Consider the following 14,159-nt stretch of genomic DNA (forward strand, 5'->3'; position numbering starts at 1 on the left):
GGGCAGGTGACTGAACCTTTACATCATCAGTTTTCTCACTCATAAATTGTGTACGGGGAAGGGGCGTGTGAATACACTAGCCTCTCTAATCTCTTCTGGATCCAAACTTAAGATCCTATAAACTCTTAGTTCTTCAGGCAACTTTCTTAATACTAGGATGTTGATTTAAGACTTCTTTCTCTGCAAACTTAACAACGATCTAATTGCCAAATCTAATGGCTTTTTTTTTTTAAGTCCTCTTCTCTCTTGAGCTTTAACAGTTGATAATCCTTTGAAATTTTTTTCTAGGTTTTTGTTTTTTGTGTTTTTTTGACACTGCCCTCTCTTGGTTTATACAAATATTTTAGGGCCATTGATTCAGCTCCCATGGTTTCCCATGTATCATCTCTATGCAGATGATTCATTCAACACCAACCTCTCTCTTGACTATATTTGCTTAATGAAGACTTTGAATGGATGTTTTAAAATCAACATGTCCTAAACTGAACTCATTTCCTGCCCCCCTGCATTATATCCTCCCAGACACCCAAGTTCACAATCTAAATGGCAGCCTCCATTCTTCTTTCTTAATCCCTATAACTAGCCTATTGTCAAGTCTTGTTCATTCTACCTTTATAACATCTTTCACATGCCCTCTTTGTTCTTCTAACATTACCACAATCCTCCTACATATTAGGACCACTGTAAAAGCCTTCTGGACAGTCTCCTTGACCTTGCCTCATCCCTCACCATTCCATTCCAACTTTTGTTCAGTTGTAAAAATGTGCTCTCTATTTATTTTTAGAAGAAGAGTTTTCAAAATTCATTCTGTAAAATATTGCATTTCAATTTTTTTCTTTCTTCCTCACATACCTCTTCCCTCTCTAACACAGCAAACTATCTGATACAGGTCATGTATGTACAATCCTTTTAAACACATTTCCATATTTGTCATGTTGTGTAAGAAAAACAGACCAAAAAGGAAAAAAAAAAAACCTAAAGAGAAAACAAATTTAAAAAGTGAAAATACTATGCTTTAGTCAAGTCTCCATTTTCTCTTTCTGGATGTGCATAGCATTTTCCATTCCAAGTCTATTGGAATTATCTTGGACCATTGCTTTGCTGAGTTCTATCATAAGTTATCATAAAATAAGTCTATCATAATTGATCATCACATAATCTTGCTGTTAGTGTGAACAAATGCTCTCTTGATTTTGTTCAATTCACTCAGCATTAGTTGATCTAAAGTCTTTCCAGGCTTTTCTGAAATCAGCCTATTCATTTTTAAAAAAATTTTTAAAGCTTTTTATTTTTAAAACATATGCACGAATAATTTGACAACATTGACCCTTGCATAGCCTTGTGTTTCAGATTTTCTCCTCCTTCCCCTCACCCTCGCCCCCAGATGGCAAGCAATCCAATATATGTTAGACATGTCAAAATATATGTTAAATCCAATATGTATAAACATAGTTATACAATTTTCCTGTTGCACAAGAAAAATCAGATCAAAAAAGAAAGTAAATGCTATTCATTATTTCTTACATAATAATATTCTATTACATTCATATACCATATCTTATTCAGCCATTCCCCAATTGATGAATATCCACTCAATTTCCAAATCTTTGCCATTACTAAAAGAGCTGCTACATTTTTTTTTTTTTTGCCCATGTTGGGTCCTTTCCCCTCTTTTATGATCGCTTTGGGATACAGACCCAGTAGGGAGCCTGCAGGTTCAAAGGGTTTGCAGTTCTTTTATGTTTTTTCTTTTTTGGGGGGGGGTGAGGCAATTGGGATTAAGTGACTTGTTCAGGATCACACAGCTAGTAAGTATTAAGTGCTCTATCCACTGGACCATCTGGCTGCTCTGTATGTAGTTTTATAGCTCTTTGGGCATAAGTCCAAATTGTTCTCCAGAATGGCTGATCAGTTCACAACTCTATCAACAATGCATTAGTGTCCTATTTTTCCCACATTCCCTCCAACATTTATCTTTATCTTTTCCTGTTATCTTAGTCAATCTAATAGATGTAAAGTGGTATCTGTTGTTTTAATTTGCATTTCTCTAATCAACAGTGATTTAGAGCATTTTTTCATAGGACTATAGATGCTTTAATCTCTTCATCTGAAAATTTCCTGTTCATATTCTTTGATCATTTATCAATTAATAATTTATATTCTTATAAATTTGACTCAGTTCTCTCATATATTTAGAAATGAAGCCTTTATCTGAAACATTGGTTTTACAAATTGTTTCCTTTTGGAATCCTTACAAAGTGTTATGTCATTAGAATTGAGAGAGACAATATCTAAGTTAGCATGGTTCAGTATGATTGATCTGATCCTACAAGGAGATGTTATGGGCCAGAACTTGAAACAAGGTACTAAGTGGAATTGAGGAGGTAATGTTTAAATCTAGTTTAGAACTGATCTAATCCTACAACAAATAATGGTTCCCCGGTGATATAATGATTGATGTGTACTCAGTGTACAGAATATAAGCAAGAAGCTATCAGGGCCAGACAAAGAAACCCAGACAGAATCCCATTCTCCAGGAGGAGTCAGATTCATTCCATATTCCACCTTTGTGCTGGCTGGAGACATTTGGAGGGAGCCAGGGGCTGAAGCTCAAGATTTTGAAGGACACAATAAAAAATTGGATTTTAACTCTTGGATGTATTTGGGGTGATTATTACTCTGAACTGAAACTAAGCCTGCCTCCAGAAAACCTCCCCAAGAAACCTGCTCCCAGAGAACCATCATATAGATTCTAAAAAAGAAGAGAACACCACAGTTTCCCAACTTTGTTTCTTTTCTAATCAAAATTATGCATTTAGCATTTCATAATGTTCTCTAGTTCTTTAGCCATAAATTCCTCTCTTCTCCATAGATCTGACAGGTAGACCATCCCTTGCTCTCCTAATTTGCTATAGATTTCATCCTTTATGTCTAAACATTAACTCATTTTTGATCGTATTTTGGTGTAGGGTATGAGATATTAGCCTATGTCTAGTTTCTGCCATTTTTCCAATTTTTCCAGCCATTTTATCAGAAGTTGGAATCTTTGGGTTTATCAAACAGTAGTCATTGATTCCGAATCTTGTGTATCTAAACTATTCCACAGATCTACTCTTCTATTTCTTAGCCAGTTCCAAATAGTTTTGATAACCGCTGCTTCATATTATAGTTTTAGGTCTGGTAAGATAGCACCTTCTTTTGCATTTTATTTTTTCATTAAGTCCCTTGATAATCTTGGCTTTCGTTCTTACAGAAAATTACAAAATCTATCTTTTCTAGCTGTAAAAAATAATTTTTGGCATTTTGATTGATATGGGCTGAATAAGTAATTTAGGTAAAATTATTTTATTAGCTTGGGCTAATTGACTGAATAATTGACATTTTCCAATTGTTTGGATCTGACTTTATTTATGTGAAAAATGTTTTATAATAATTATAGTTATATAATTCCTGGGTTTGTCTTGTAGGGAGACTCCCAAATAGTTTATATTGTCTACAGTTATTTTAAATGAGATTTCTTTTTCTATTTTTGTCTCTTGGCTTCGCTGGTAACATAGAAATACTGATGATTTATGAGAGTTTATTATTTTCTACCTTGCAACTTTGCTAAAGTTATTGTTTCAATAGTTTTTTTAGTTGATTCTCTAAATATACCATCAACTACAAAGAATGATAGTTGTTTTCCTTATTGTTTACTCTAATTCCTTATGTACTCTTAAAACACGATTTTGACTTACTCCTTTTAAGCTCCAGTGGTTCCCTATTGCCGCCAGAAAAAAAATATTTAAAAATCTCCTTTGGCTTTTTAAAGACTTTGCTATTTTTTCAGTCTTCTTACCTTTGTAACTGTCACCTACTTAACCCCGGCTCCTAGCTTGCCATCCAGCATTCCATGTGTAGGATGCCCACACTTTTCTCCTGCTGTTCCTAGTCTGCAATTGCCCTCCTTCGTTTCTATCTTGTAGGCTTTAAAGTTCAGCTCAAATACCAACTTAGATAACAAACCTTTCTAGATCCCACTTAGTTTAGTACGTCTTCCCTTTGATTATCTCCAATTTATCTTAGGTGTATTTCCCACCCCACCCCCCACAAAGGTGATCGCATGTTGTCTTCCACTTCATCCCCATTAAATTGTGCTAATAGAAAGGCAAGAAGGTTTTAGGTCTTTCTTTATATCCCCGGAGCATATGGAAGGCGCTTGATAAACGATTGATTTGACTTGGCTTGATTGTCAGAAAAAGTTACGACTGGTTAAATCGCAAGCGCCCGAGCTGCGCTGTGGAAAGAGCGATTGCATGCTCCTACACCGGCTGCGTGACCCCGGGAAAATCACAACTCCAATTTGCCTTAATTCAGAGGAGAAGGAAATAGCAAACCACAGCAGCATCGGCAAAGAAACCCCCCTCGGCGCTGTGGTCGGCGGGGTCACGAAAGGTCGGACAAACAAAAAAGTTAAGTCATGCCTGTCTCTCCCAGACCCACCCCCCAGCCTTTCGTGGCCTTTTCCTCCGGCACCACAAACCCCGAGAAGCAGCAGAAGGGTGGCCAGGAGGTCGGCCCCTCGCTTCCAGGGTGTGGCCCCGCGAAAGTTGAGGCCCTCCTGCTGCTCCGGGCGCCTCCTCAGCCCGCAGCCTGCCCTCCCCTGCTTTCTGATCCGTCCTCCGCCCTTATCAGGACGTGCAGCTTTACTGCGGGCCTCCTCCACGCCCTGTATCCCCCGTGGCGCCGCTTCCTCCTCCAACTCCTCCTCCTCCCCAATTCCTCCTGCTCCCGCTTCAGCTCGGACTCCTCTTTCAGTCGCGACGGGATAACGGTGAGTAAGGAGGGACACTTCTCCTGTTGGGGCTCGTGGCTGGGACTACTCCTCCTACCTCTTTTTAGTCCCTCGCATCCTCCCGGGAAACTTGGAGCTACTCTTGGAAAAGGCACTTTCTTTGTAAAAGAAAAAAAGGAAAACCGGGGAAGAGGCGCCAACGGCGGGGGATGGGGTGGGGGGCGCCTGAGCTGGGATAGGAAGCCTGGACTGCTGCTGCCTCTAGTCGCTCTCGCAGCCCTTGCCCGCGCACGTGGGTTTTGCAAACATAAATTTAATTACCACCGCTTACAGGAAGAGCCTTACATCTGGGCTTAGAGTTTGTAATTCCCCCGGGAAAGAAGAGCACCCCGGTGTAGGGGTGCTTTACCTGTTGTTTAATAGGTGTTTATTTGGGAAGTTTCTATTTGGAAGCCGCGGAAACAGTGAAGCAAATTCGTGTTAATTGCAGTTTCTATAGTATTAGTCCGATTTCTCTTCAGCACCACTAAGAAATTGTTAACTTTACATAAACTTTGTACTTCGGCCACAAGTTAACTCGCACGAACACAAGTGGTAAAATCACCGGCTTCCTCATTTGGATCAGATTGATCCCCCCGACCCTATATAGTATTCTGTGTATTTTTAAAACGAGATAACTTTTTATAGCTTTATTTTGGTTTTGTAATTTGTTTTTTTTTTTTATCACATCTCCGGAAAATGGAAAAACTTTCGTGTGATTTTTTTCCCCCTTAAATTAGGTGGCTATACTTGCCCTCAAATTCTAATCCAAAATGAAAACAAATAATGTTTAGTTTCGTGTAGGATATTTTCCCAAATATAGTGGTGTTGGACGCCGATTGGAAAAAATATTTTTCAAAACCCTGACAGTCATTTCCCCCCTAAATCAGAATCCCCTTAAATGCATGTTCTTTTTGCTTCTTAAGAGTCCCTTCAAAGCTTAGCTCAAGTGCCAACTCCTGCTATTGAACTTGTGTGCTTCTCTTCCCTTAGAATAATATAAGCTCCATGAGGGGAGGTCCATATCATTTTTGCTTTCTATCTCCGCACCTAGCAGAGTACCTTATATAAAGTAGGTTCTCATCTTATTAGCAGCAAGCTACCTTTTGCATCCAGAGCCAAATTTAAGAATTTTAAAAATTACTGGATTTCAGTTAAGTAGAAGGTGATTGAGAATGTAAATGGTGATCTGTTTTTTTAAGTCAAGTGAATCCACAACAAGACTATAATATACAACCATGTTGTGTTATATAACTTATATATGTAAGGATAGTATTTGGAAAACGGGAGCATTAGGGTATGGGGAGTGTCCAGAAGGAAGAAAATCTAATAATGGCTAAAATTATTTAGCAAAGTACAGTTCTCAGAAACCCATTTATTGACATTAATTAGAACCTTAACAATGGCTGAGGCATAAGGGTTTGGGAGTGTTTGTGATTTGCAATTAGGACTGTTTATTCTTTTCCAGCACTTAATGTGTTGAAGGCACTCTGAAGTCTACTTAATGTAAAAATGGGGGAAAAGCAGACTTGGCTACAGTATTTAAATTTCAGGATTCTAGCTTGCTACCTTCTTGGTCATTAGAGCCAAATATTCCTAGTCTGTCTGTTCCTTATTATAACATGGCCTTGGTAGCAGGATTAGAGGAAGATTCAAAAGAATTTTAAAAGGTTAGGGGGGAAAAAACTTTATTCACGAGGAGACTGGTGTGTTTCTACCCTTACCCTTAAGACACCTTAGGCACTCACTGTACCATCTTTTATGCATAAGACTAACATTTAAAAGACATTCTATTTTCCTTTCTGTTACCTGCTGGGAGGAAAGAAGTAGAAGGAAGAAAGCATTTTTTTTCCCACTTCTACTGCTTCCTCTTCTAAAATCACCTTTTTAAATGAACCTGGGTCATTTTGGGGAAGGATAAAACTATAATTAGAACAAAGGTGAAGGGGAAAAATCACCTTGAATATAATTTGAATTTGGAGAGAAATAATTTCTTTAAAGACCTTGTTAACTCATCTATATCTTAAAGATAAGCTTTGTTGGAGGGGAGGGGAGTCGGGAACTGGTGAATAAGTATGAGCAAGTAACTGGCTGTATATTAAAGAGGGGGGTTCTGTTGTAAAAAAGAATTTCAGATTTAGATTGTATCCTCTCCAGCCTCCTATGTGCAAGAATTCTCTCTGCCCAATAGATGATCATCCAATTTTGCTTGAAGATCTAGAGTGAGAGTAAATTTATTGCTCGAAATCACCTATTCTCTCCTTATATCCAGTTTTAATTGTTGTTACAGGTAGGTCTTGATTAGTTGAATAATGAATTGCCTGAAGTATATTTGAGTTGGTACTATTTGAAGTATAATTATGTGAAATATTGTAATTGGTTATACTCAATGTAAATGTGTAATGTAAATTCAAATAATGTGTCCTTTTTAAGGGATTCATTACTTGTCCTAATTAGGACTTTTTTTTTTTTTTTTTTGTACTAATGGAGCTTAAATTTAAGTTTACATTGTCATTTTTACCCCTTGTTTCTAGTTCTTCCGTCTGGGACCAAGCTGAACAAGTCTTTGAATGCAATTGTCATGTCTTCTGTGCTGTGGTAGGCAAAATGACCTTATCCTTTTTATATCCTTTATACTTGTTAGGCCAGTGTTTTGTTTTGTTTTTAAGATATTGAAGTCCATTCTCCAGATTCTGGACCTAGGCTCTAAATGCTTTCACATCACTTGCTTGTTGACTGCATGTAATAAGATCTACATACTCATTCTGAATTTGGCTGCTGAAAAATGATGGGCAATTCAAGCAAAGGAAGCTTTGCTCAGCTGATTCAACTTGAGGTTTCCTCAATGCTCATCCTTCTTATTTTTAAATATTCTTCTCCAGCTATGGCTAAATAAATTGTAAATTTCTTTTTGAAGCTGCTAAATGATCATAAGTCTTGTTTTGTTCCAGTATTGGACCTAAAGTACCCAGAGACTGGCTTAAGTGAGTTCCCTGCCATACCAGTTTGTAGGATTAGAATTTAATAAACTTGTTTAAGTATTCCAGGAAGATGTGTTGCGATAATCTCTGGAGATAGAGGTTGTTTACTATGAGTCTCCCAGGAAAAAACTTGTGAATATAGTGTGTCTATAAAAATAGCATCTTGAAGATAATTGTAGTAAATTGTCTTTTAAGCCCACTAGCATTCTTTTAGATCTGTCCTAATCTTCTGATCTCGTAGACATGAGATAATTTTCCCCATTCTACTTTATCTTTTTCTTGACTGTTTTTTGCCTTCCCCCCCCCCCCATACCATCCCAGCTTTTGCCTTCCAGGATATTCCTGTCCTTTCAGATTCTTTAATGTGGTAGCTGTTAAATCTTGTCTTATCCTGACTGGCTCCATAGTATGTGAATTTTTTCCTTTTGGCCACTTGCACAATTTTTTTTTTGACTCGGGAATTCTCGAATTTGGCTATAATATTCCTGGGAGTTTTCATTTGATCTCTTTCTGGTGGTGATTGGTAGATTCTTTCAGTTTCTTAGATATAAGGATAGTTTTTCTTGATAATTTCTTGAATGATGAGGTGTAGGGTCTGTTTTTGAACATGGCTTTCAGTCGTCTAATTCTTAAATCATCTCTCCTTAGCTATTTTCCAGGTTAGTTGTTTTTCCAATGAGATCAATTTTTCTTCTATTTTTTCATTTCTTTTGACTTTATTGTTTCTGGATGTCTGGATTCTAACCTGTAAAGATACTTTTGAAACCTGACTATCATAATGTGAGAGCTCTCTCTTTATAGTTCATAATTATTTGTATATTTCATAAGCATGCTTTCTATGCTTTAATCCAGATCAATAATAAAAAATACCAAATAGTATAGAATTAATCACATATATCTGGACTTTCCAATGAGGACCTTCCAAGTTAATGTCAGACTGAGGTTGGAAAAGGAGATCCCAAAAGTTTGGGGTCACAGAATTTGCAGGGTTGAACCCATATCCAAGTCAAGGGGCAAAGTTTATTGTAATTGTATTGCCATTACAAAGCAGAATTTAAAATTTGAATTTCAAAAAGAAATTAGCAAAGAAACAGAAGCAAGGAGCTATGTATGTATCGTAGCTATGTATTATAGAGAGATTAATTCTATGGCTCATAGGTAGGAAGGAAGAGTGGTCTCCTGAATTTGGTTCTCTCTCACAACATTATTAGTCAGCAATGTATTGAGGAGTGGTCCCCAGAATCAAGCAGATTGTCAGAACATTAGCCCCTTCTAGGTTGGAGGGGCAGTCAGAGGACTTTGGAATCAGATTGCCAGAACAGGAGACCCCCAAACCACGGCCATTTTCCCTTAGAAGCTATACCATATCAAGCCTGTTCCTAACTTCTCTTTTGCTTTTAGCTATTCAGTCAGTCCTGAATCTGCCTAACTGTAACTAACTCTAGTTAATATTGTTTTATCTTTTTGACAGACTATAGTGTGGGAGATTTTACCAAAATAAACTATCCACAGCATTTCCCTTATTTATGTATGACATAGAAGTAAGAAAGATTAGTGAAGTAGTAAAATGAATGGGGTAAATTTATTTGATCTTTTCCCTGACTAGGAATACTGCATTGCCTTCAGAGTTGGACTTTAAACTGTTTGTTAGGAAATGTGCAATTTTGCTGAATCAGGCATAGTACAACTAATATGGATTATAGATCATAGGAATAAGAACTGGAGGGATACTTGGAGATCATTTTACAGAGAAGAAAACCTGAGGTCTAGAGAAGATGTGTTGATAATGTGTTCTTAGTGGTTGAAGGGTCCAGTTAAACCAGGAAGGCTTCAAGTCTGGTGACCAGCGTGGCCTTTGCTTTCTGAGCACCATTCCAACTTGTTGCTCAGAAGCTTGTTACTAGACAGAAGGTTAGGATTTTGTTTTTTTTTTAAACAGTACTTCACAAAAGCCCTAGATTGTGATGTTTATTAGTAGGAAGAGCATTTATTCACATAGAATAGGAAATGTTGATATTCTAGACTAGGTGCCTTTGGAACTGATTTTTGGCAAAGGAAATATTTTTAAGTTGACTTCTGTTTTGGAGAAACATGATACTAGTGTTAATCCAAATTTGCTGAAAGAAATTTTCTTTCTTTTAAGTTTGAATATTTTTTTCTTGTCTTTTCATATTTTCTCATTAGGGAGAGTGTTGCATAATGAACAGAAAGCCAGTTTTCAGAGCCAAGAGACTTGGGGGTAAATCTTATTCTGGATGCAGGCTGGTTATGTGACATTGGATAAGTCAGTTAGCTTCTCAGTTCTCCAGGCAATTCTTTAGGACTATGAATTACTGAACAGTTGATCTGTTTTTATCCAGGGTGTTTTCTTATCAGATACCTCCTAGGAAATTGCAAGTGTAGACACAAAGCAAATATAGATAATAGAAATAAGTTTAAGACTATCCACAAGTGAAGTAGGAAGTGGGAAAGATAAGAATGAAATAGAGGAAAGAACTGAATAGTCTAGTTTGATTAGATGAAGTGCAGACTCAAATAGATTTGGAAAGATCTGAAAAGGTTGACTACAGCCAGATTGTAGCTAATATAGAAAACTAATATACAAAAAAACCTCCTTTATATGGAATTTTAAGATCTGTACAGTATTTTCCCAGGGAAATAGATAATGCAGATATTATAATCTCCATGAGAAAATTAAGATAGATAAAGTTAAACATTTATTAAGTTTATTCTTTATAAGGCCTTGTATGAGTTGCAGAGAATATGGAGAAAGTTGAAAAATAATCTCTATGGTCAAGGGGTTTATATTTTACTTAGCAGTACAACTTATACAAAGTAAAATGAGATAAATCAAGGAAAGAACCCTAATAATCATGGGATCAATAAAGGCTTGGCTTCCTTTATTCTTGTTCACTAACTCATTTGCCAAATTTTGCTGATTTATATCTCCACAACTTTTCTTTAGTTACCCTTCTCTGGATAGTGATTGCACTACTTTAGGACCTTATCATCTCTTGTATGGACTACTATAGTGGCTTCCTAATTTATCTTCCTGTTTTAGGTCTTTCCCCTTTCTGATTCATCCTCCACACAGTTGCCGTGGTGATAGTCCTTGTACAAGTCTGACCATGTCAATCCTTTATTCAATGACTAGCTCCCTGTTGAATTTAGAATCAAGTAGAGACTCATTTCTTGTTAGGTTGAAGCCAAACTATGAAGGCTTTACCTATGTTAAACAAGATGATATTTGTAAAGATTTGTAAAGACTGAATGTAATAATATTTGTGAACATAGCAAAGGCACTGTAGAAATGCTTCTTTTCTTTCCCTTATATTATATCTATATTATATGTCACATATATGAGATATAATATATATGTATGATATATATGATATATATCATTCTCTTTCACATGCTCTACAAACCAGTGAGAATGTATTTCTTGTTATTCTTTAAACAATACTCCATCGCTTATCTCTTTGTGTTTTTCCACAGATTGTCCCCCAACATCTGGAATATACATCTTCCTCTTAGAATTCCTAATTTCTTGTAAAACTGAGTTCCATGATAATGCTTCTAGGACATCTCATTATGAGGAAACTCATCTTCTGAAACTGCATCAGTTTGGGTAGCTCAGTACCTTTAGACCCTCTGATTAAGGGGCTGGAGGGCAGAAGAAAGAATTCCTTTCAAAGTTTCCATTTTAAAAAAGACTCCCAGAAAGTCTTCATTTCCAAAAAATTGCATTTCTTGACTGGTATTTCTTCTTCAGTCTTGGATTTTTTTGTGTGTATCTTTTTGGTTAGTCTATAAGCTCTTCAGGAATAAAAACTTCCTTTTAATTTAATCCCCTGCTGCTTAGCATAGTTTCTGATACCTAGAAGATGCTTATATATTTATTGACTGACTTTCTATAGAAGGCCTTTCCTTATTCCCTTGGCTGTTAGGACTATACTGTACTCTTTCCCAAAACCACTTTTGTTTTTTGCATACACATGTATGTATAATTTCATGTGTGTGCTTGTGCATGCCTGTGTGTGCTTTCTTCCTGGTAGAATGTAAATTCCTTGAAAGCAAGACTTTATATTTAGTGTTCTTATCCAGCACAAAATAAGAGCTTAATTGGAATTTGCCTATTGAAAGTTACCTATTCTGAATTATGAGATAAATGTAGGCTTGAAAGAAGCTAAAGATTCTGAGGGAGCAGTAAGGAAGTAATTGAGGTAGAAGAATCCTAGGGTAAACCTTTTTAAGATACCAAAACAGAATCTTCACTTTAACATGGAGGACCAAGAAGCTTTAGCATCAGGAGAATGACATTGTCAAATATGAACTTTAAGATAGCTGATCTTTTTTAAAATTATTATTATATTATGTTATAAAACTGCTCTTTTTTCCCAAAAATTAAAGAATTAAGTGTCATCAATGATCTCTTTATTGTTAATGGCAATGACTTTTTTTTCCAGCTCTTATTATCTTATGATAGACCTCTCTGCAAGTGTTTTCAAAGTGCTGGCCATCTTTTCCTGCTGAGTACTCTCTTCTTAATGGTTTTTTGTGATAATAGCTTCTAATTCTCCTCCTACTTGTCCATCAACTCAGTCTCTTTTGCAGGATTATAATCCATGTTCTATTTCATATGTTTGGGTATATACACCAGGGCGCTCTCCTGAGATTTCTTACTCTCTACATACTCTCTGGTTGAACTCCCCAGCCCCTCAACTATCATCTCTTGATTGTGACTTAAAAACCTATGTATACAGCTCTCACATCTCTAGTCACCCAGATTTTAGACCTAGCAATGATCCTTGATTCTCTACTTTCTTACTCTTCCCACCCGTCTTCCCATCTAATTAATTGCCACATCTAATCAATTCTAGTTCCATAGTGTCTCTTTTATTGATCTTTCTCTTTGCTCATACTACAACTACTTTTAATTCAGAACCTTGTTACTTGTTTGGACTGCTGCAATATCTTTTAATTAGATTGGCTTCCTGAATCCAATGTTGTGGTGTTCTCTTCTTTAATATAATAATTCTCTGGGAGAGCAGGTTTCTTGGGGAGGGAGGCAGCCTTAGTTTCAGTTCCGAGTAATAATCACTCCAAATGCAGCCCAGCTGATAAAATCCAAACATTTATTTTCTCCTTCCAAGTCTGATCTCTTTCTTTGGGCTTGGTTAGCTTTCTTAAAGGCCTATCTCTCTGCTTGGTTCCAGGAGCTCTTGCAGCTCTCTCTGAATCTCCAGTTCTCAATCTCAATCTTGGTTCTGCTCCTCCGAATCCTTTGTTCTTCCCGACTGCAGTCTCTAGCTTGTCAATCTTCTGAATTGACTGACTTCATTAACTCAGTTCCTTTTCATGCTCTTTTAGAGGTGTGAACTCAAAGGTTGATTCCTCTTAGAGAGTGGGATTGTGGATTTCTGACTTGTGAATCTCATACTGAATACGGACTTGTGAATCTCCCCAAAGTGTGAACTCCAATGAGTACTTAAATACATTAGTGAGTTAGAGGATTTGCTAAGTACCATGCTAAATTGGTCAACTGACTTAGCGCTTTGTAAGGATTCTAACACAGTATCTTCCCTCTATTGTATTGTAGAGTTATCAGCATTTGATAGCTATCTGCTATCAAATTAATGTTTTTAAAGTTTAGGTTTGACTAGGTCACTCTCCTAATAGAGAAGTTTCAGTGGTTTCCTCGTGCCTTCAAGATAAAAATACACATTTATTTTGTTTTCTAAAATTCTTCACATGGGCTTCAGCCTTTCTTTACAGTCTAATTACACAAATTGTCCCTTTTGCCCCCAGCCACGCTGGCTATTACTTTCTATTTCCTTTCTGTGTCTTCACACAGCTTCTTCTTAAGCTTAGAAGGTGCTCCCTCCTTGTCTTCTGGGTTCAGCTCAAGTAACCTTTCCTGTAAGAAGTCTTTCTTGATGCCCATAGTTTTTTGTAGCCCTTCTTGCTAAAGTACTTTATTTTGTATGTACAGTAGTAAATATAGTGAATAGAGTTGGGGTGCTAGCCTTGGGGAGACAGGCCACTTGGGTTTAAATTTAGTCTTTTAACTAAAGGCCCTCTCAATGCCCCAGGCAACTCTATAAAACTTGATTATAGATGAAATCACAACTCAGTTCCAAATGTGTATGTTGCCATGGTTAAGTCCCTATGGCTTTTGTTCTATTAGTATAATTATTATAACTATTGAGAACCTAAGGTTGTCTCCATGTTATGAAAGTACAGCTGTTACCCAGATTTTACAGATGACTAAAGCTGACTGAAGAGTTAAGTTTATGCAGTCATATATCTTCTGACTCAGGTTGTGTATTAGGAAGTTGGAAATTTGGTACTGAAATTCAGATTTT

At 36.8% G+C, this 14,159-nt stretch overlaps 1 protein-coding gene across 2 annotated transcripts in view; it reads left to right on the forward strand.

The window, feature by feature from the left end:
- Positions 1–4,714: 4,714 nt before the first annotated feature.
- Positions 4,715–14,159, forward strand: part of ABCG2 (ATP binding cassette subfamily G member 2 (Junior blood group)) — a 73,857-nt gene continuing 64,412 nt past the window's right edge. Inside the window, exons 1-2 of one of the 2 annotated variants that reach the window (XM_051967689.1) lie at positions 4,715–4,813; positions 7,348–7,411. The gene's annotated coding sequence lies outside the window, so the exon portion shown is untranslated. The remainder of the gene's footprint in view (positions 4,814–7,347; positions 7,412–14,159) is intronic. The other variant, XM_051967692.1, reaches the window with a different exon arrangement.

Source organism: Antechinus flavipes, chromosome 6, assembly GCF_016432865.1.
Source record: "Antechinus flavipes isolate AdamAnt ecotype Samford, QLD, Australia chromosome 6, AdamAnt_v2, whole genome shotgun sequence".
Lineage (NCBI taxonomy): Eukaryota > Metazoa > Chordata > Mammalia > Dasyuromorphia > Dasyuridae > Antechinus > Antechinus flavipes.